The following is a 21752-nucleotide window of genomic DNA, read 5'->3' as shown; positions in this document are numbered from 1 at the left end:
ACCTTCATTGGGGTTGGGATGTAGAAGAGGCTGAGGTGTAGGATTTATAGCTACCCTTCTCACCTCAAACAAAACAGCTCTATTTTTCCAACTCTTACAAATGGAGTTTCACTGTAGGATTTCATCTGGGGAAAGGGGAGGGGTCTTTATTTTTAAAAAGGTGTGGATGATTCTTGGTGATCCTTTCTCCTTTAATATTCTATAAATTACAACAGTAGTGTTTTCTGATATGAGAGCTGTGATTGGTCTCCCCAAGAGAAGGCTGGGAGACAGAGGCAATCAGACCAACACCCCCCCTAAACCCCCACCCCCACCCCCACCTCCACCCAGTGAGGGCCGAGCATTGAGGGCTGTAATATTAGCACAGTTACAATCAGATAGCACCATCCAATCTGAGGCGCCTGAACAATGGGCCAGAGGCCATGGGAAGGCGAGGCATAAAGACTTCATTCAAAAGACCCAGCTCCTGCAGCCAGAGAGCCTTTCTATAGACTCCACCTAACCCTGGCCAAGCCTGAATGTCACATTACAGCCAGAGAGGCTTTTTCATGGTTAACTTTTAAACTGCTAAAAATAATAAACAGAAAGGAAAGTGCTGACACAACCTTAACTGCAGAGACAAGCTGAAACTGTGTTGTTATAAAAATGTCAACAAACTGGGTTCCAAATTATGACCCAGTGTTCCAAACAGGCTGCTTGATACTACAAAATGCCTTGTGACTAAAGGGAGAATTCAGAGGGCTTCTCAGTAAAGAAAATGGATCTTTGCTGCCACAGGTCCTTATATCCCATTTGCCTTGCTCAATTATCGGGTTATCTAATTTTTATAACTTTTATAGTATTCCAGGAAAAAAGACTGGAGAGGCACTGTTGGATCTTCACCAAGCACAACTTTCCTACACAATGAGTAAAAGAATAGGCTTCTTTCTTTCACTGTCCTATTTGTACTCTTATTCCGCCAAGTAAATTCGTAGCATTTCTTCTTTCCATTGTGTTTTTAGCCCATTTGATGTTTTGTATTAAACATTAAATCTTGATTCCTATAAAGATTAAAACTATGCTAAATAACAATAGCAGCAATCCCACAAATTAAAAGATAATTCCCATAACACACAAAAGATGACAATTAGTGGCAAAGATCATGAGCCTGCAAACAGTAAAAGGCAAGCTTGACATCTGACCTTTTTATCCATTAAATCATGTGTGGAACTTGGCACCCACGCAGGATGGCCAATGGGAGGGAAACTGTAGATCTGGAAAAAAGGAAACAAAAGAAGATAAGTATAAATTGTTGCTGTTTTTTAAGTTCCCTAAGATTTGATTAATCTGCAACTGCTTTTCTTTCTATGTTTAAGTAGGGTCTGGTTTCAGAGCTTTCTCTGATTTTGAATAGCTGCAAATAGACTTAGATGAAATCTCATTCTAAATGGGAGATGGTTTTATAGAAAGGAACTTTAACACAAGGATTCTAATAATACATTATAGGCATGGGACAACTCTTGTAGTTCCGAAAGTCCTATTTTTCTGTGGAGTCTCAGGGACAGGAACTGGGAGTTTTGGATTCCAAGCCTGGGAAGATGACTAAAAGGCAAACATGAATTAAAGTTATCTAGATATTTTGTCCTAAAGAGGGTCTGGTTGCCTTTCAGTGGGCAGTTCCTTGGAAAGGTCTTAACAAATGAAAGTTGCAACAGTGCTGTGGCAGGTGGCAGGGGCATTACCATATGGAACCTGTAATGAAACAATCGGCAGTTCATCAGAGATATATCTGAGCATGAAGCTAGGGCGCTGTCTGGATTTTTTTAAGGCAAATATATTGGGAACACTTCTCACAGGTATAAACAAGACGAAGGAGGTGGCCAAACAGATTGTAGCATCTGTTCATGCAGCAGATAATATCTCCAAGGTTTGTCTGCATCAAGAGCCAGAAGCTGCTTTTCTATTAACTGCGGTTCCACAATTTTTGTTTTGGTTGTGGGGAACTTAGAAATCATGTTTGGGTCCCCATGACTAGAATGGACCATTGTAAACATTTTGTCATATCTATTTTGTGTTTTTTTTTTAATTCTATTTTTAAAAAAAGAGCATACGTATAAGCGCCTGGACAACCTCATTCCAAGCCCAGACCATGAATTTCGTTTGTATCCTTCCAGTACACTTTTTTTTTTACATTTACATATACATAAATATATATATATATAGGCATCTATGATAATAGTGTTCATACATTTTTAATTTACCTATACGATATGAATCTATGTACATATATGCAGAGACACTTTTAGACAATTTTGGCTCAAAATTATATGTCTGCTTTAACCATGTTGATCTAGAATGTGCCACATTGAATAAATATACTTAGTCATTGTCTTTTTGTCCAACATCCAATGTTTATGGTACCGTAAAAGCATTTGTTATGCCATTAAAGGGATTGTTGGTTGTGTGTGTGTGTGTGTGTGTGTGTGTGTGTGTGTGTGTGTGTGAATTTTCTATGCTTCTTGTCCCTGAACTTCTTCAGTGTCTCCATGTCTTCTTGTCATAGTGGCCTTTCCATACTAATGACTCCATGCACCATGGGCACTCAATATGTTGAAAGGCAAAACATATCTGCTAATTAATTTTCCTCTCTTTTTGGACAATATTAAGGAAGACTTTGAAGTTGTGTTTATTTTTTATTTTCTTCGAAGTCCCTCTCCTCTTCTCTTGCCATAAATATTCAAACACCGAACATCAATAATAACGCGTTGCTCACTAGATAGTTGGCGACTCTGATGGTAAGAGGCTGAAGAACAAGACATTTAAGAAGTATACTCAAGGGTGGGCCACAGTGGCTTAGCAGGCAGGAATGCTTGCCTGCGATGCCAGAGGACCCAGGTTCGATTCCTGATGCCTGCCCTTGTAAAAAAAAAAGAAGAAATACACTCGAAAAGTTTTCTCAACAACTAACAAGGACTGAAGATGCTTGCATTTGTTATTGTTGTTATGGCTTTGTGGTGATTATGATTAAATATACATTGCTACCCCTGACACACATATCTAAAAACAAACAGAATCTTATATATAAAAACAATGCTGGGTTTTGAAATATTTTTGAAAATACAATTCTGATAGAAACTTGGAAGAACATATTTGAACCTGATTCAGTGAGAACAACTTAAAATTTCTCAAGTAACAGTTAATAATGTTAAGTACTACTATGCATAACATTCATTAAGCACACATTATGGGCTGCATTGTGCTAATATTTTACTTAATTTAACATATTGCAATCCTCAAAATGATCACAAAATAGGTATTATTAATAATCCTATTTTCCAGATAAGGAATGGACAGGTAGAGAAACTTTAAAGATTTTGCCCAAAGTCACACCAGTGAAGGACAGGCAAGCCAGGAATTTTACCCAGGCAGTTAAATGTCACCAGCCTTGTTCTGAATTACCAAGAAAAGCCTCAGATTTTAAAGATGAAAAGCAGTACCACTCAGGTGGCTATCTAATTTTGATATAATATAAACACACAATACCTCTTTCACAGTATCCCTCAAACCAAGAACAAAACAAATCAGGAGTTCTCTAGGTAGACAAACTCAAAATGATTTCCCAGTGATGAAAGAAATGTAAAGGACCAAGGTCATGGCCCACCCCTCCAACTTAAACATACCCATTTCTTCTTTAGAAAACAGGGAGCTTTGAATTTGCTCACAGCTCAGAGGAGACTGCCCAGTTGTGTTTGTACAAGATTCAAAGCAAAAAATGAGAATTGCTCCCTGAGACAACTTTAGCCTAGAATGTGTGTTCTTTACGAATTTTTAATTGGGGTACAAATATATTAACAGTGTGGTTATTTTGTAGTTTCAAAGGCATGTGTTTTGTAACTGATTCATATTTATATTTGGAATATATTTATTTCTGGGCATGAAACAGTTCATTTTGTTAAGGCATCTGACCTGAGGTGAGGTTGGCATAATTTCCCATGACTATTTCCAATTAATGCAAATTGAAGGTTAAAGGAAAAATAAAGTCCCTTTAACTTGGTTTAGTTTAATATGTTATTTATAAATGGCTCTTTACTTGGTCTTTTTTTTTTTTTTCTTTTGACAGTTAACTAAGTACAAATGAAACTGTTTGGAACAAACCAGCAAATACATAACGTGTATTTAGTTGCAAAGTTTTAGTTATAATAGGGTAAATTTATGACAAAAATGATTGTTTATGCATCTATTTATTTATATTTTTTAAGTCTCTGGCCACTTGTCGAATGTTACAGAATCTGAGATAAACTGATTGTATTGCATCAACGGCCTACTTTCTTTACCCCTACCTGTGTCCATCAGTTTGTCATGAGACTCTTCTCACTAAAGAGGCTGAGGTCTGTTTTCCTGCCCTTTGATTCTGGTTATGGCCATATGGCTTACTTTGACCAATGCAATGTTAGCAGATATGCTGTATGTCATGGTTTGAAAAATTTCTTATGTTTATGCTTTAAATTTTTTTTTCTGAGATTGCCAAGAGACTATGCCTGCACTATCCTGTCAGGGTGAGAAGCATGGAGTGCAGCTGACTCATATTAGTTATCTCCACCAAGGCTACCCTAGACCAGCCGACATCAGCCAAGCTATAACTGTTTGAGAGCCCAGCCAAGATGAGCAGAGCCACCAAGCTAACCTTAAGCTGACCACAGACACATGAGAGAGCCCAGCTGGTACTGGAAGAAACACTTGGCTGACCATCAGACTCATGAACTACTAAACACTAATTGTTTTAAATTATTGAGTTTTGGGGCCATTTGTTACACCTCAGGTAACCCCAAGTAATTTACTGGGAGGTAGATAATTGATACAGGACTTACCCTAATTCATTCATTCAAAAAAAAGAGAGATGCTCACATAGAAATTGGTTTAAAATTAGTCAATAAAATTCAGTAACTGCAGTAACTATCCACCAAATGCCAGCTGTATTGGTCAAAGCTCAACCAGGAAACTATAAGACAGTCTAAATATTTAAACAGAAGGACTTTAATGCAGGGAATTGAAGGAAAACACAGCTGAAGGAAAAGATGTGAAGCCCAAGAAAAAGGTCAAAAACAGCAGGAAATCCCTAAGCTAAAAGGACAAAGAAAAGAGGTGTTGGTACCAGAACCCAGGCCTCGGTTGCCCAGCAGAAGTTGACACTTCACTGGGCCTCGCCAGTAGGAATGAAACCATGCAGGAGACATGACTATGGTCAGAGATATTGTCTGAGGCATAGAGAGTGGGGAAGAAATACTATGGTTTCTCCTCTGCTTCAGTCATCTACTTTCCCTGCAGGACTTACCAGTGGCTGAACCCAGGTGGAGGCCAATTTACTCAGAAACCTGGGCAGCACATCCTTCTGTGGGCAATCCCTAGTGATACCAGGCAGGTCAGGGGAGAGGGAAAAGGTGATTTGAGGGGTGGTGCAATGGTGGTTCAGTGGCAAGAATTCTTGCCTGCTGAGCTATAGACCCGGCTTCAATTCTTGGAGCCTGCCCATGCCAAAAAAATAAAAGCTTATTAAAAAAAAAAAAGAGGGCAGACAGATAAACACCCCAACAGAACACAAGGTGTTACTAAGCACTGAGTGCCACATCCATAAAAGTAACCAAGAATCAGAATAGATATTGGTCTTAAAGATTGGAAAAGGACCAAATAGGTGAAACTGGGAGAGAGAGAATGTTCAGGCAGCAATGACTGTGAGAGCTCAGAGGTGTGAAAGTGCAGTAAATATGGGGGAATAGAAATATTCTGGTTTGGCTTAGAGAGTTGTGTATTTGGGCTGGGGACCAAGCGCTGGAGAGTAAGTAAGGATGGTACAAAGGCCTGAACAAAGCCAGAGCTTGAAAGAGTTTTGGATTCCAATCCAGACAGGTTGGACTTTGTTCTGAAGGCAATGGAAAAGCAAATGGTTCTGAGCAGAAGGTAATATGAGCCAACTGTGCTCTGGGAATATAACTCTGACAGAAATTTGAGGGCTGGATCTGAAGGGAAGGAACTGGACCAGGAGTTATTAATTAAGTGGAGCTCTCAGGGAATTCACAAGCCTCCTGAAATAATTTGCAGAAATGTGTGTAAGCATTTAATTTTCTGAGAGCTGATGCAGAGCTTTCACGTGTTTTCAGTGGAGTCCATGACTTCACACCCCATGAAAAACTTTAAGCACTAGTCAGTGGGGAAACCAGCTAGAGAGCATCTATAATTCCTTTAATGAGGATCAAAAGTGGCAGTGGTGATGGAAAGGAGGAAACAGATGAACATTTATGAGGCAATATACAAATAATCTAGATGAAAAGGAATAGAAATAAAACAAGAGCAAGAGACACTGAAAGGTTCAACTGTGGGCAACATCCATCTGCTGTTCCCTTCACTTTACCTACAAAATGGAGGAAGCAACTCATGTTTCCAAGATCCTGTATAGATCCACTGAAGTGAAAATTTCCAAGAGAAATACCATCAGTTATATTACCACTGCCCCCTGCCCAAGTTCATAACAGATATCACCAATCAAAACATATTTTTAAATTGCTGAGTCCAAATGGAACCTTAAAATTCTTCTCAAATAGCACCCCGGGCAGCCACTGCCAATCGATTTAAGATGAAACTCACACACTATTTCTGCTTTAAGACTTTGCCTAGAGCTACTATTTGTATTTATTGCAATGACTGTTTTTTAGTTTTATAAGGATAAAGTACCCAATGACTGATTGAGTTTATTTGGTAGACTGTATTACATATTAATATGGTATGTATATGTGCATTTCTATGTATATTTCTCATATGAGAGACTTATTTATATATAGTTGGAGGGCCACAGTGGCTCAGCAGGCAGAGTTCTCGCCTGCCATGCTGGAGACCTGGGTTCGATATCCAGTGCCTGCCCATGTAAAAAAAAAAAAAGGCAATTTACATACAGTCAGATCACTAGCTAGATCTTACCCAAGTTCTTAAATCTAGATAATGTTAATTCAGAGGATTAACACCATTTTGCATTTAGCTGAATTAGGGGGAAAACTCTGCATAAACAAAAACTTAATCTATGATCAAATTATAAAGTTTTAAAATTGGCATGTTGTCACAATCACTACTAATGGGTTCACTGTCTGGTAAATTCTTCTTAACAAGTAGATATATAGTGTTACTACTATATTTTCCCTTCAAGGTTTGCATTGAATGTTGTTATGTTAGTTTAAGGACTTTGGGAAATACACCATCTGACATTAAAAAAAGAGGTATAATTATCAGAGTTGCTTTAAAAACGATAATGAAGATAGATTCAGATAAACCAAATTTTATTTTACTTAGATTTTGACCATCTTTATCAACCTGTTGACCTTCCCCGTACCACCAAACTGCGAAGTTTGATCTGTTGAATTCCAAACAAATAACATTTGGAAAATGGTCTATAAAAAGTTATTAAACACTTGATAAATTGATTTCATGACTCCCTGATAGGGTGCATTACACAATTAGAAAACACTACTGTAGCAAATGACCAAAGTCCTCTGATTTTATCCACCAATGTAACCCTTTCCACAAAAGACCAATCCTGTGCGACTTAGGGGGAAAAAAGAGCTCTTGGCTAACTCCCTAGTATCCTGGATGAAGCCGAGGTTTGCTGAGCCAACTTTTGTACTTCGTGGTTGACAATGACTGAAAACTGAAAGGCAGGGATCAAATCCTCACTTTCCCTCCCAACACATCTCTTCCACTGGGTAATTTATACCACCCAAATATCAAGCTATTCAACTTTGCTGTCATTTACTGTTCTTTTTCCAACAGCAGTGGAAACATAATATTGGTTTATTGTCTCCTCTCTTTGGTAGAATTAGATTATTCTGCCCCCCCTACCCCTTAAAACAAGGCTGGTATTCACCACTCTGGAGCATGCCGCCAGAGGATCTCCACATAAAGCGTGGCAGGGAAACCACTACCCGTAAAGAAACAACAGCAGAATCCGGGATTGCGGCTGTAAATCAAGATTACAAACAAGTACAGGCTTTGTAATGATTCTTTTGATTAAGTGAACACAATTAGAATTGGAGTAACACAATTAAAGAAAAAAAAATACAAAAACATGGAAGACTCTATATCTCCAAATTCTGTGGTTTCTACCAAAACAAAGCTATTTATTTTAAAAAAAACTGTATTATATTTTCTCTTTTTTTAAGAGGACAAAAAGACACCATAGAATCGTCATGTCTGAGACCCCTTGGTGGCTTTCTTATCTTCACTCTGGTACTGGAATATCCTTTCATTTAGTACATTGACATCTGCCCCTCCGTCCATTCATCTGCTTACTGTATACCCATCTACCTGCCACTGCCTATCAAACTTGTAAGTGATTATTAAGTGCATTGAAAGCCTTAAGTGTCTCATGTTCTTTAATTCAGCATTTCTACTTCTCGAAATTTATCTTAAATAAATGACCACAGCTATACACAAAGATTCAGTGATTAGGATGTTTATGTGGTGCTATTTATAATAGAAAAAAGGCTAGAAAGGGATTCAATGAAGTGTTAATATTGGTGATCTTTGGGGTGATTGTATTATTAGTGATTTGAATTTTATTCTATATACTTATCTATATTCCCCAATTTTCTAAAATAAGATTGAAAACAACGTATCTTAAGCACATACACAGGCCAGGCACTAGGCTCAATGCTAAGACATGAGCTAATCTCCAAGTGGAAGATGACTGCAAGGCCAAGGATACATGTCTATGGTCATACTCTGAGTCATACTTTTGATGAGCCTCAGTCCCCTTCTCAGGCATGCAGAGTCTACCTAACTACTCTATGCTGTAGGTGCCTTAATAGTAACAGGGGATAATAGCAATATCAAATTCACAGAGTTGACATGAGGATAACATTTAATCAATTAAATACTAACCTTTATTAATAAATATTACTGGGCATGTCAGTAAACTAAAACCAGGAAAAAAACAGATACTACAAAGAGATGTAAATTATCCAGATTTCAGAGTTATCATATATGGACTTAAAGTAACTGTGATCAATATGTTCAAGAACATAGATGAAAACTCAGAGAACTTCACCAAAAAATGGAATTAATAAAAATCAAAAATATAATAACTGATATTAATAATTCAAATGTGGTTTTAGTAGGATATCAGACATAGGAGAAGTGAGACTCTATGAAGTGGAAGATAGGTTAATACAAAATTTAATAATTAAAGCAGAGAGAGAAGAAATGACAGAAATACAAAAAAGAGTATAAGAAACAAATGAGAAAGAATAAAAATGTCTAACATATATAATAAGACTCCAGTAAGGAGAAGATTAAGTTAATGAAACCGAAGTGATATCTGATGAGCTATTAGCCAAAAAATGTCACATAATTAATGAAAGGAATCAAGTCATAGATTCAAGAAGTCTAAGTAGGAGTAATACAGAGAAAATTTTACCATGGTATTTCATAGCCAAGCTGATGAAAACCAAAATCAAAGTGAAAAATCTCAAAAGGAGCCAGAGGAAAATTCAGATTACCTTCAAAAGGGCAACAAAATGACTGAACATTGATTTGTCAAAAGGAACAATGAAATCAGAAGACATGAAATGATGTGCTAAAAGGCAACAACTAACAACTTAGATTTCTATATCCAGTTAAAACATCCACCAAAAATGAAGGTGATCCAGAAATTTGCTTCTATTCAAAATGGAGTATTAGGGACAGGAATTACCCTTCCATTTGAAACTATTGAAAAACTGGACAAAATATATGAAACAAATGGTTCTCAGGTCAATGAAATCAATAAAGTAAGGACAGTGACATCTTAGAGAAAGGAAACAAGCAAGGTGATCCCAGTGACTGCCACAGCTCACAGCATGGAGAAAGTTTCTAGGTTGTAGGAAAGGGAAGGGAAGGCAGAATCCAGTGGACTCTCAGTTAAGAAAACAGCATTGGTGTCCAGGATACCAAGGCAGCTAGAGTCTGCAGGGCACAGAACAGAAGTGAAGAAAACTGGACAGAGAGAGGACTTCAGAGGATCCTTTTCTATTATGCAATTGAGTACATATAGCACATACATGTGAAACTATCTGAGGTGGGGAAAGAACTACCCAAAAAGAAGCAACCCAATTTTTTTAAATCAGCAAAAGATTTGAAGAGTTGTGGATAGAAAATAAATACACAAAAAGACATTCAAAATCATTGGTCATTAAGAAATGCAAACTAAACCCACTATGAGAGTCTACAATACACTCACAAAAATGGCTAAATTTAAAAAGACTAACCGTACCAAGTGCTGGTGAAGATGTCGGAGCAACTGGGACGCTCATACACTGCTGGTGGAAATGTAAGATGGTACAACCACCTTGGAAAACAATTTGTCAGTTTCTTAAGATGTTAAATATATACCCATTACATCATGCTACGGTCCCACTCCTAGATATTTACCCGGGAGAAATGAAAGCATACGTCCACAAAAGATCTGTACATAAATATTCACAGCAGCTTTATTTATAATAACTGAAAACTGGACATAACCCAAATGTGCATCAAAACATAAATGTATAAAAAAGTTTATCCATAAATTGGAATACCACTCAGCAACAAAAAGAATAACCTAAAAAAAGAATAATCTATTGATACATGCAACAGCATGAATGAATACAAAAATAACCATACTGAGTGAGTGAAGCCAGACAAAATATGATTACATATTATTCCATTTATATAAAATTCTAGATAATGCAAAGTAATTATGATGACAGAAAGCACATCAGTAGTTGTCTGCAAATGGGGAGGGGATGGATAGGTGGAAGGAAAGTATTAACTAAGGGTGAGGAGGAAACTTTTGGGGTGACAAATATGTCTATTTCATTGATTGTGGGGATGGTTTAACATTGCATAGATATGTCAAAATTTATCAAATTGTATAATTTAAATATATGTGGTATGCTGCATATCAATTGTACCTCAACAAGGCTGTTAAAAAATAAAGATGAAATAAAAGTTTTTTTCAGTCAAGCAACCATAAGAGAATCTCACCAGTAGACCCATACTAAATGAATATTAAAAGATGTACTTCATACATGATGAAAAAGTTCAGAGATGGAAGGTTGTAAATACAGGAAAGAATGATGAGCACATTTAAATTTAAATGAATATGAACTGTTTAAAAATAAGTACAACATCTTGTGGAATTTAAAACACCTATAAAATTGAATATAAGACAATAATTACAAAAAGGTAGGGAGATAATTTGAATTTAAAGTATTCTAAGTTCCTCATATTTTCTGGGAAGTGGTAGAAGTGAAAATACAAACTAAACAATAATTTATTAATTAATTTGTAATTCCTGAGGTAACAACTAAAGGATTGAAATAATATATGACTAACAAGACAATAGAGATAAGATACTTCATCAATCCAAAATAAGACAAGAAGTAGAAAAGAAACATGAAACACTGGGAAAATTAAAAAAACAAATAGTAATAGATTATAACCCCAAAAGATCAGTTATTGCATTAAACATAAATGGACTAAACACTTCAATTTAAAGACACTATTTTTTAAACAGTTATATGCTGCATAAATGAAATACCCTTTATAGATAAAGTCATAAAAGTCAAAAGAAAAAGGATTGGATGAACCATATAAATTCTAGAAATATCAGACACAGTGGAGTTAATGACAAGAGATAGTTCAAGAGACAAAGGGGGGTAGTTAATAAAAGAATCAATCCAGAAGATATAACAATTCTAGATATGTATGTATCTAATAACCAGGCCTCAAAATATATAGAGCAAATATTGTCAGAACTGAAAAAGAAGAAAGAAGCAAATCCACAATCATTGGGAGATTTTAATATACCTCTTTCAGTAACTGGTAGAACAGGATATTAAAAATGAGTAAGGATAAAAACCTAAACAACATGATTAATGAGTTTGACCTAATTTGCCTATTTAGGATATTACAGCCAACAACTACAGAACACACAGAATGCATGTGGAACATTTACCAAAATGTATCACATGCTGGGCAATAAATAAGTCTGAACAAATTTCAAGGATCAAAATCATATAGATATGTTCTTTGACCACAGTGGAATGAAGGTAGCAATCAATAATAAAATAGTAATGAAAAAATTACTCAAAATTTTGGAAATGAAGCAATACACTTCCAAATAATACACGAGCCAAAGACTAAACACAATGGAAGACAGACAATGTCGTGAACTGAACGATGAAGATGATGTTAACTATCAAAATGTGTGAGATGCAAAAGGAAGTTAGTACATTTAAATGCAGCTGTTACAAAAGAAGAAATTTTGAATTCCAAGGACTTAAATATCCATACCCAGAAGTCACAAAAAGAACAGTCAAGGCATCAATGAAGAACAAGTCAGAGGATTAAACTACAGCCGCAGTATTATAAATCGATGCTTATTATGACAGTATGCTATTGACCCAAGGATAGACAAATAGATCAAAGGAACCCAAAAGAGAGCCTAGAAATGCACCCACATATATACTATCATTTTACTTGTGACAAAGGTGACACTTGATTGCTGTGAAGAAAGGGTAGTGTTTTGAATAAATGGTGGTCAGTCAATTGGATAGCCACATTAAAAAGAAACTGTACCTTAATTAACATCATAGTGACAAATAAAGTCCAGGTGGATTTTTGAGCATACAAAAAAGGTAACATACAATGAATATGACTGACAAAGGAATCATATGTAGAATATGTATTTTCTACAAGGCAGTAAGAAAATAACAACTCTGTAGAGAAATGGTCAAGAGACGAATATCCTCACACAAAAGGACATCCAAGTGCCAATATGAGCACAGGAAAAAATGCTCAACCCCATTATTCATCAGGAGGATGAAAATTTAAAAGACCAAGGAAATATATCTATGCACCCATCAGAATGACTAAAAAAAAAACAAAAAAAAAAAAAACAAAAAACAACCAAAACCTGGTGTTGGGGAAGATATGGAGAAAGTAGAACTCTCATACACTGCTGGTATGAGTGCAATTATTTTGGAAAACTTTTCTACAATATCTACTAAAATGGAATATACCCCTAACCCAACAGAAATGTGTACATATTACAAATGACCTATACAAATCAGTCTATAGCTGCACTTTTCATAATATCCCAAAGCTGGAAACAATTCAAATGTTCATCAACAGAATGGATAAAAAGTTGTGATTGTGCATACAATTGAATACTATGCATAATGATGAATAGTCTCACAAACATAACATTGAGCCAAATAAGATAGATAAAAGAAAGTACATTCCATATAAATCTGTTATATAGATTTCAAAAAGAAAGAAAATCATCTATAGTTTTAGAATCAGGATGGTGACTCTTTTTGGCACGAGGGGGATTTTTCTATCAATTTTCCATTTTGTGATGTGGTTGGTGATTACCTGGGTATATTCACTTTGTAAAAATCTATTACCTGTGTGTTAGTGATTTACATACTTCTCTGTGTGTATGTTTTGATTCAACAAATAAGTTATTTAAGAAATATCATGTGTGTTTCCAACTTAGATATAAGGACATAGACATACATGATAGGAAACTGTAATAGACCTAAAGCACACACATCAGGGTAAATTTCAGGCATCTTGTAAAATGTGGAGTGATGTTGTCACCCTGTATAGGGTGGGAGAGGGAGGAGGCTACAAGAAACAACCTTCACTTACCAATATTTTCTAAAACGAGGCTGTTCAGCATGTTACTCATGTTTCTTTTTGTGAAGAACAGTAGAACTTTTCTTCTTGCTTACAATCATAGGAGCCGAGTGCCAAGAACTGTGTACTAATCAGTTTTCCTTCTTCTCGTTGACTTCTACTAGCCCTAAAATTGGCATACATCCTCAGGCCAGTATTTTTCAAACTTTCTTTACCATGGTCACAGAGGGAAATAAATTTTATATCCTGATCCAGTACATAAACACACATAAATTTGAAGCATGCATTTTATGAAATAATACTCTCACTTCATGCAGTGTCCTTTGATATTTTCTATTCTAGCCTCCTCCATATCCATTAAAAATGGTGACCACTCATTAAGATGGTTTCATGTTACATTTGAGTTGGGCAAACATTGTCTTCCAAAGTTCCTGGCACATAGTAGACCCTCAATAAAAATTTATTGAATGAATAATGGTACGCATTTTGTCTATTAGCCCAATCCCCAGGTCACTGTTAGTGTCTACCACTGTTTTCTGTTTCCTTCACACCTTTTTTGTTCTAATTTATGTTACATTATTGCAGTGTACATATCTTTATAAGTCACCTTTTCCAGAACAAGTTCTTAAAAATCACTTTCAAAGATACAGAGTAAATTAGTCAGGACTGAGCTGCAAGAGAAGAGGTCATCCCAAGGCATTGGTCTGTGCTCTCGGACAGGAAGCTCAACACATGTGAGAGAGATGCTTCCTGTGCCACGTCTGTTACCATGTCTGCAGCACCAGTGCACAGGAAGAGCAGATGGCAACTGTGACTAAGTAACTGGAACTCACCTCTAAACTCACAGTGAGGGGACCGTCTACAGCTTTCAATGAAGTTCTACATTTCCGACAGATGGGAGAGAGTGAGCCAGCTCATTCTGAGAAACACAAAGATACTTTCTGAAAAGGGAACAAAGAGTTCTGCAACTGACAATAAAGAATGGTGTGAGCATCTGTGTGCACTGCTGTGATAAAGGAGTTCGTGGTCTTGAGTTTCCTTTATCTCTCTTTTCAGGGTGTAAAGTCTTTCTCAGTCCATTGAAATTGTTTGTCTAATAGAAGAGAGCTAGCAAACATGTTGGAAGGGGCTAGTTCAGGCATGTGAGAATAAACCTGCTCTTCCCAAAACACGAACAATTTCACCTTAATAAAACTTTTATTTAAAAAACTTCCATCTGTCTCTATCAAACAAAACGTTCCTTACAAAAGGTTCTTTGATGACTTTTGGGCCAATTGCCATCCTGGCTTATCATCAACACCCAAAAAAAAGGAAAACGTGTTGTGGGCTATGCTTGGTGGTACTGATTGATCAGGCTGTCCTTGTGAGGGCAGGGCTGTTGGCTAAAGAAGGGAAATGAATATAACTGGTAATTTCTTTAGCAAAAATGGGTCAAAAATGGCAGGAATGTAACAGGGCTAGAAAGGATCACCTCTTCCCAAGGAAATGTATCCTAAGGTTTGTTTCTGTTTTAGACATGGATGCTCCCAAGGAAATAACAGAAAAAAACAGGCCAGCATTTACATGTACAGAGATCTACTGGAACATTTGTCTTAGTAGTCTCAAACCAAAAGTAGTCTACAAGTTCAAAACTTGGGAAATGGTTTTAAAAAAATTGATTGTGCAGCCATTAAAAATAATGTTTGCAAATTCAGCTTCTAAGAGATAACCACAGTAAAAAAGCAGGATGAAAAATGACATGCACAAATTACGAACTTAACCATGTTTTTCATATATAAAAAAATTTTTTAAATATATTTTATGGCAAAAAATATATAACAAAATTTGCCATTTTTTACCATATTTAAGTGTACAATTCAGTGACATTGATTATACTTATAATGTTGTGTTACCATCATCATCATCTTCCATTACCAAAACTTTTTCATTACCCCAGAGACTCTGTTCCCATTAAGCAATGACTCCCCAGTTCTTCCTCTCCTCAGCCCCTGTAACCTCTAATCTACTTTCTGTCTCTAACAGTGGGATTATTGTTGACATTTCATATAAGTGGAATCACATAATATTTGTCTCTTTATGTCCGACCTATTTCATTTAGCATATTTTCAAGGTTTATCCACATTATATATATCAGAACTTCATTCCTTTTTACGGCTGAATAATATTCCACTGTAAGTAAGTACCACAATTTGTTTATCCTTTCATTTGTGGTTGGACACCTGGAATGTTTCCACCTTTTAGCTATTGTGAACAATGCTTCAGTGAACACTGCTTTACAAGTGTCTGGGTCCCTGTTTCTAATTCTTTGGGGGTATATTCTTAGGAGTGGGAATTACCACATTTTTAAAGCATGTGTATATATATATATTACATATGCATAGAAAAAAATTTGGAAGAAACACTCCAAAATGTTAAGAGGAGCTATAAACACTGGCTAGAGAAATTATTGCTGGATATAAAATTTCCTCTTTATTCTTTTCTTTATTGTTCAAAATTCCTACTCTTGTGAATTGATGACCTTTATGCCTAGATAAATAAGGGCTGTTTTAAAATATATAATGATACAGTACTTTATAAAGTCTAGTTTGCTCATTCACTGATTCATAAATTTCTAGATTAAACTTTGTACATTTTCTCTTTAATGATACTTCAGAAGTTAAATTTCCAACTCAATATGAAGAATGGGAACTCTGGCTGCATTAGTGAATCCTATGCAAAATAAGAGTGAAACATGAGGACATATTCGCATGAAGGAAAATCAGTTAAAAAAATATAACAAAAACTCTTACCAGCAACCCTCTTTTTATTACCTATTTTTTTCATATGGAATGTGTGGGCTAACTAAAACCTGTAATTCATAAATAACATTAAAGGGTTATGTCCTCTATATGAAAATTCACACAAGCATGGAAATGTCACACATACCCATGAATCCCTTGGCATAGTTGCCCTGTCCTACAGCTGGTAAGGTCATCCAGTTCACCACAAACAAAAGTGAGCAGCAGAATAAACTCTATAGATATTTGAAAAGGAAACTGCAAAAAATGAGGCTGCTGCATACAAGCTAAGACCATAGAAGATTCACAGTGAGTTTAGCAGGCACCAGCACATGGTGCAGCATCCTCATTTTTCTTGTTGACTTGTCACTTTACTGAACCATGCCAGTTAGCACAGTATATCACCAAACGCTCAGTGCTGCACCGGCAGATGCAGGGAAGAAAAAAGCGGGCTAATCTATTTTATCATTCATGTCTCTGACTTTATGTATAAGACAGATAATTCCATATGGTATAAAAAAACAAAGAAAATTAAAACTCCCATTACATTTTGTCATTAGCAAGCACTTATTCAATTAAGAGATTTGCTTTTCATCTCTTCTTTTAAATAAAACAAAGCAAAATCCAATAAAGCATGTCCATGTAGGAAATTTTATAGACTGAGACTTTGGCAACAATGCCATCTTCATCCGCTGCTAAACTCCACTAAAAATTTTAGCAGTTTTTCAGTAAGTTGGATGGATAAAATGGCAGTTACGCCTTGCCATAAGTAGTTATGCCATTCATAACTTCTCAATGAAAAGTTTCTAAGTAAAGGTTTTTAAAGGAACTTCAAGTACTATCACAAGTTGAATGGGAAAATGTTTGTTAAAGTGCAGATTCTGACCTGGGAGGTCTGGAATGGGGTCTGAGACTCTGCATTTTTAACAAGTCAAATATAATCTACCTCCTTGGACAGAAACATGTTTAATATTGGAAAAAAAATAACATGAGGCACAAAAAGTCACTAGGACCTACCTATTGGGTTTTCTTGCCTATCATGAGAAGGTAAACTTTTACACCATTTTAGAACATCTTCCAGTCCTTAGGCTAAGATATTTGCTGCTGACTTTTGGAACTGACACCTGAGTCATTGAGTGCAATGAGCCAAGAGAAGGGAGCCTGATCGGAAGCCAAGTAGGGATGGAGATTATGTTCTGTCTAGATTCCTGCTCTCAGAGAAAGGATTATAGTGTCAACCTATTAATTAGTAAAAGTGAAGAAAGCCCAATGGCTACATGAAGAACTTGGTTTGGAAATAAGATTAAGAATCCTCTACAACTGTGAAGTCTTTTCTGCATATTCACCCTCCACACACCCATCCCCAGGCAACTCCAAGACATTACAAGGAGGCTTTGGCCAGTTCTCAGTGATTCCAGGGGGAAAAGATCACAGAAATCTCAAGATCTAAGGGTGAAAGGTTTCCTCTAAGTCCAAATGAACATGAATAAATAGATATGGGAGAAGGGAAAACTCTTTCTTAGAGCAGAATACCAACTAATAAATAGAGAAGGAATGATGAAGTTAGAAAACCTTCAACGAATGCTAAAACTAGTGGGTAAAAATTTTAGGAGGAAAAGAGATATTTGTATAGTCTCAAAGTATTTCCCCCCAAATAGCATATTAATTACAAAGAGGGAAAGAGTAAGTGGGAAAGCTTGGCAGACAGCACCTTAACCAAGCAATCAAAGGGAACCTCAGTAGTGGTGGAACAAACTGACATTCTGCGCTTCCTGATATGATGCACTGAGAAAGGCACATCACTATTGTGCTATTTCCACCAAAAATGCGTCATCCGAATCTAATCATGAGAAAATATCAGAAATCCATACTGAGAGATGCTTTACAAAATAATTGGCTTGCACCCTTCAAAATGTCAACATCAAGACTGAGGGACTGTTTCAAATTAAAGAGACATAACTAAATGCAACATGTGATACTGGATTGGGGGGAAAAAACTAAAAAAGACATTATGGAACAATCGACAGGATTTGAATATAGAATGTTGTTTAACAATCATATCGTACCAGCGTTGATACAGTCTTGATAACTGTGCTGTGGTTATGTAAGAGACTATCCTGGTTCTTCAGAAATACATGCTGAAGCATTTAGGAATTAGGGCAAAAAAACCCCGGCAAAGTGGGTGACAGAAAGTTTTTGGCACAGAAACACCATTTTATTCACCCTGGAATACCTCTGCAGCCTTACCAAAGAGTGAGGCTAACTAGTGATAGAGACTCATATGTTCATTTTAGGAGAGAAAGGATGTACACAGAGCACACGGCATGGACAGCTGGGGGTGTTACGGGAGTTTCTATAATCTCCTAACAGCCAAACAGAAAGATTTCGGACTCCTCACCCAAAGGATTGGCTCTGGGTGCCACAATTCTGAAAGGCCTTCTTGGAAGAAACAGGAAGTTGTTTTTCTTCATGGAAGAATAGAAAGTTGTGTTTGTTCCCAGCTGCTATGACAAATTCCACACAATGGGTTGGCTTAAACAATAGGAACGTATCTTCTCAGGGTTTCAGAGGCTGGAAGATTTGCTTCCTCCAGGGACCATTTGCATCTAGTGGGCTGGCAATCTTTGCTGTTTCTTGGTTTTCCAGTCATTTGGCAATGTTTTTTCCTTTCTCCTCTGGGCTCCCATTGATTTCTGACTTTAGGCCCTCATGCCATAGTGTTAAGGCCTCTCCGGATTCATTTGGCCACACCTTAACTAAAAACATCATCTCCAAGAGCGTCTATTTACAATGGGTTCATACACAGAGGAATGGAATTAAGATTAAGAACTTTTTTTTCTGGGCTCCATAACTCAATCTATTATAAAGAAGTAGAATAAATTACCCTTTGGAAACATGTAGAGGTTTATACTTAAATGTTTTTCAATACCTAGCCACTAATCTCAGTGATCTATTGCCAAAAGTTCAACCAAAATGTAAGGTCTTTATGTGAAGGTACCTCTTCTAAAGATCAAAATCAATGAAAATGGGGTGGTAGCCACAATTCAATTCTGTATACTTTCCCTCTCCTAGTTGGTTTTATGTATTTTTATCTTAGTACAAAATAATTTATAAAAGAATATCTATATTTTAGGCTCAAAACCTAAGAGCTGGAAAGAACATTTAGTGATGATCTAGTTCAATTCCTCTTTTCACAGTTGGGAAAATGGAAGAGTGGAAAGGTGGGGTAACTTTTTTTAGGCTTAAACTGCAAGTCATTGCCTACGCCAGGACTGGAATCCCGGTCTTTTTTTGAAAAGTATTATTTTAGAATAGAAATAAAACATGTGATATTTTAAAATACTAAAAGCTTACAAGAGCATGCCATGTAAAGTGGATCTCCCAAGAATTGTTCACCATTAACCAACAAAGACTTATTTGGCCTATATAGATACATATTTTTCATAGAAGAGAGTTCATTTTATAAACCTATTCTGTTCGTCTTGTTTGGCTCTTAATTTGAACTCTTCATTTCAATAAATACAAATCTAGAGCCTTCTTCTAAATGGGTTACACAGTAGTTATTCCATTTTATAACTTGTGAAACCATTCCCATAATGATACACTTTTAGGTTGTTTGTGGATCTTTGAAATTACAGGCACTACAGTACTGTTTGGATATATTTAACTATGCACATCTTTTCGTACATTTCTGTCCCTTGTTTCTTTTTCTGAAAATGTCTTACATTAGCAAATGCGCCACACAAATTCTTTATTCCCTTGTCCTGCTTTAGCTTCCTTCACAATATGCATGATCACCTGAAATGTGAGGTACTTATTTATTTTTTATTTCTTCTATCTGCCCACTAGAGCAGATGCTTCATGGGATCTGGACTTTATTTTTCCTATATCTTTAGCATGAAGAACAATGCCTGGCTCCTGATAGGTACTCAATAAATATTTGATGAATGCTTGCTGTGCATATTTTACTACTGGATTATTGGTTTTTTCTTATTGATTAGTAAAAGTTCTTTACATATTAATTATATGCGGCTTCATCTGTCATTTGTGCTACCAATATATTTTCCAGTATGGTGTATGTTATTTTGACTTTATCCATGATTTTTTTTTTTGCCATGCAGAAATGTTTCATTATTAAATAATCAAATATAGCTGTTCTTTATAGTTTTTGGGTTTTATGTCTTGCCTAAAAGGGCCTATGTACTTCATATTTATTTTTAGCTGATATTTTAATGGTTTGTTTTTATTTGGAAATCTTTGATTTATTTGGAATTTATTTTGGCATAAGTAGTGGCTATGAATGCAGCTTTGTTATTTTTTTCCCCAAATAGCCAATTGATCCAACATCATCTCAAGAATAATCCATCTCTCCCTCACTATTCTGAATGCCATCCTTGTCATATACTAAATTCTCACAAATACTTAGCCATATTTATGGCCCTATTTTATACTGCTTGTCTACCTATCTATTCCTGTGTCAGTACTAGTTTATTTTAATTCCCTTTGCTTTATAATGTATTTTAGCATCAAAGACTGGGCCCTCCTCTTTACTCCCTTTTCATAGGGTTATTTTTCTATAAGAACATTAGAAGCCCAGAACCAATTATCCCTCTCTCCAAAATCTCCTCTATTTTATTGATTATTTTATAGATGAATTGATAAAATAATGATATCAGTATAAGAACCCAGCTCTCTTAATTCCTGACTGTTCTTTGTGTTCTCCCCACTTGACATATACAGATAAAATTGAACTTTCCTCAATGGGAAGAATTAAGATGATTCATATATGCACAATGAAACTAAGCCTCTGGTCCAGGTATCTGGATAAGCTACCTTCAGTCATCTGAAGTAAACCATTCCCAAACTTAGTGGGTTAAAACAGCAACCATTTTATTACATTTCACAATTTTGTGAAATTCAAGCAAGGCTTAGGTGGGTGGTTCTTTTGCTTTCACGGAGCATGAAGTGAGTTCATTCAGTGATAGTCAGCTGGTGGCCGGGCTGGACAAGAGATAAAAGCCAGCTTCTCCCACATGCCCCACACCTTGGCTGTCAGCAAGGCTGAGCTCAGCTGGGACTATCTCCTGGGGTATACAGAGGAGACCGCGTTAGCCTGGCAACCTCAGTTAGAATTCTTACCAGGTGGCTCAGGCCCTAAGAGCAAGCATTCTAGGGAACAAGGGGGAAACCGCATGGGCTTTTATAATCCAGCTTCAGATGTCACAGTGTCTCTTTTGATGTACTCTCTTGACCAAAATGTTCCCAAGACCACCAAATTCAAGGGAGAGGACA

At 36.3% G+C, this 21752-nt stretch overlaps 1 protein-coding gene across 20 annotated transcripts in view; it reads right to left on the bottom strand.

Annotated features, from left to right (window-relative positions):
- Window positions 1-21752, bottom strand: part of THRB (thyroid hormone receptor beta) — a 439676-nt gene that overhangs the window by 258185 nt on the left and 159739 nt on the right. For 19 of the 20 annotated variants that reach the window (XM_077129992.1, XM_077129987.1, XM_077129986.1 and 16 more), the window contains one exon: window positions 1182-1253. The gene's annotated coding sequence lies outside the window, so the exon portion shown is untranslated. Of the gene's footprint in view, window positions 1-1181; window positions 1254-2752; window positions 3011-21752 lie in introns of those variants that run through there. The other variant, XM_077130000.1, reaches the window with a different exon arrangement.

This window comes from Tamandua tetradactyla, chromosome 15 (assembly GCF_023851605.1).
Source record: "Tamandua tetradactyla isolate mTamTet1 chromosome 15, mTamTet1.pri, whole genome shotgun sequence".
Lineage (NCBI taxonomy): Eukaryota > Metazoa > Chordata > Mammalia > Pilosa > Myrmecophagidae > Tamandua > Tamandua tetradactyla.
Note: the sequence above shows the minus strand (reverse complement) of the source record. Positions and strands in the feature narration are given on the sequence as shown.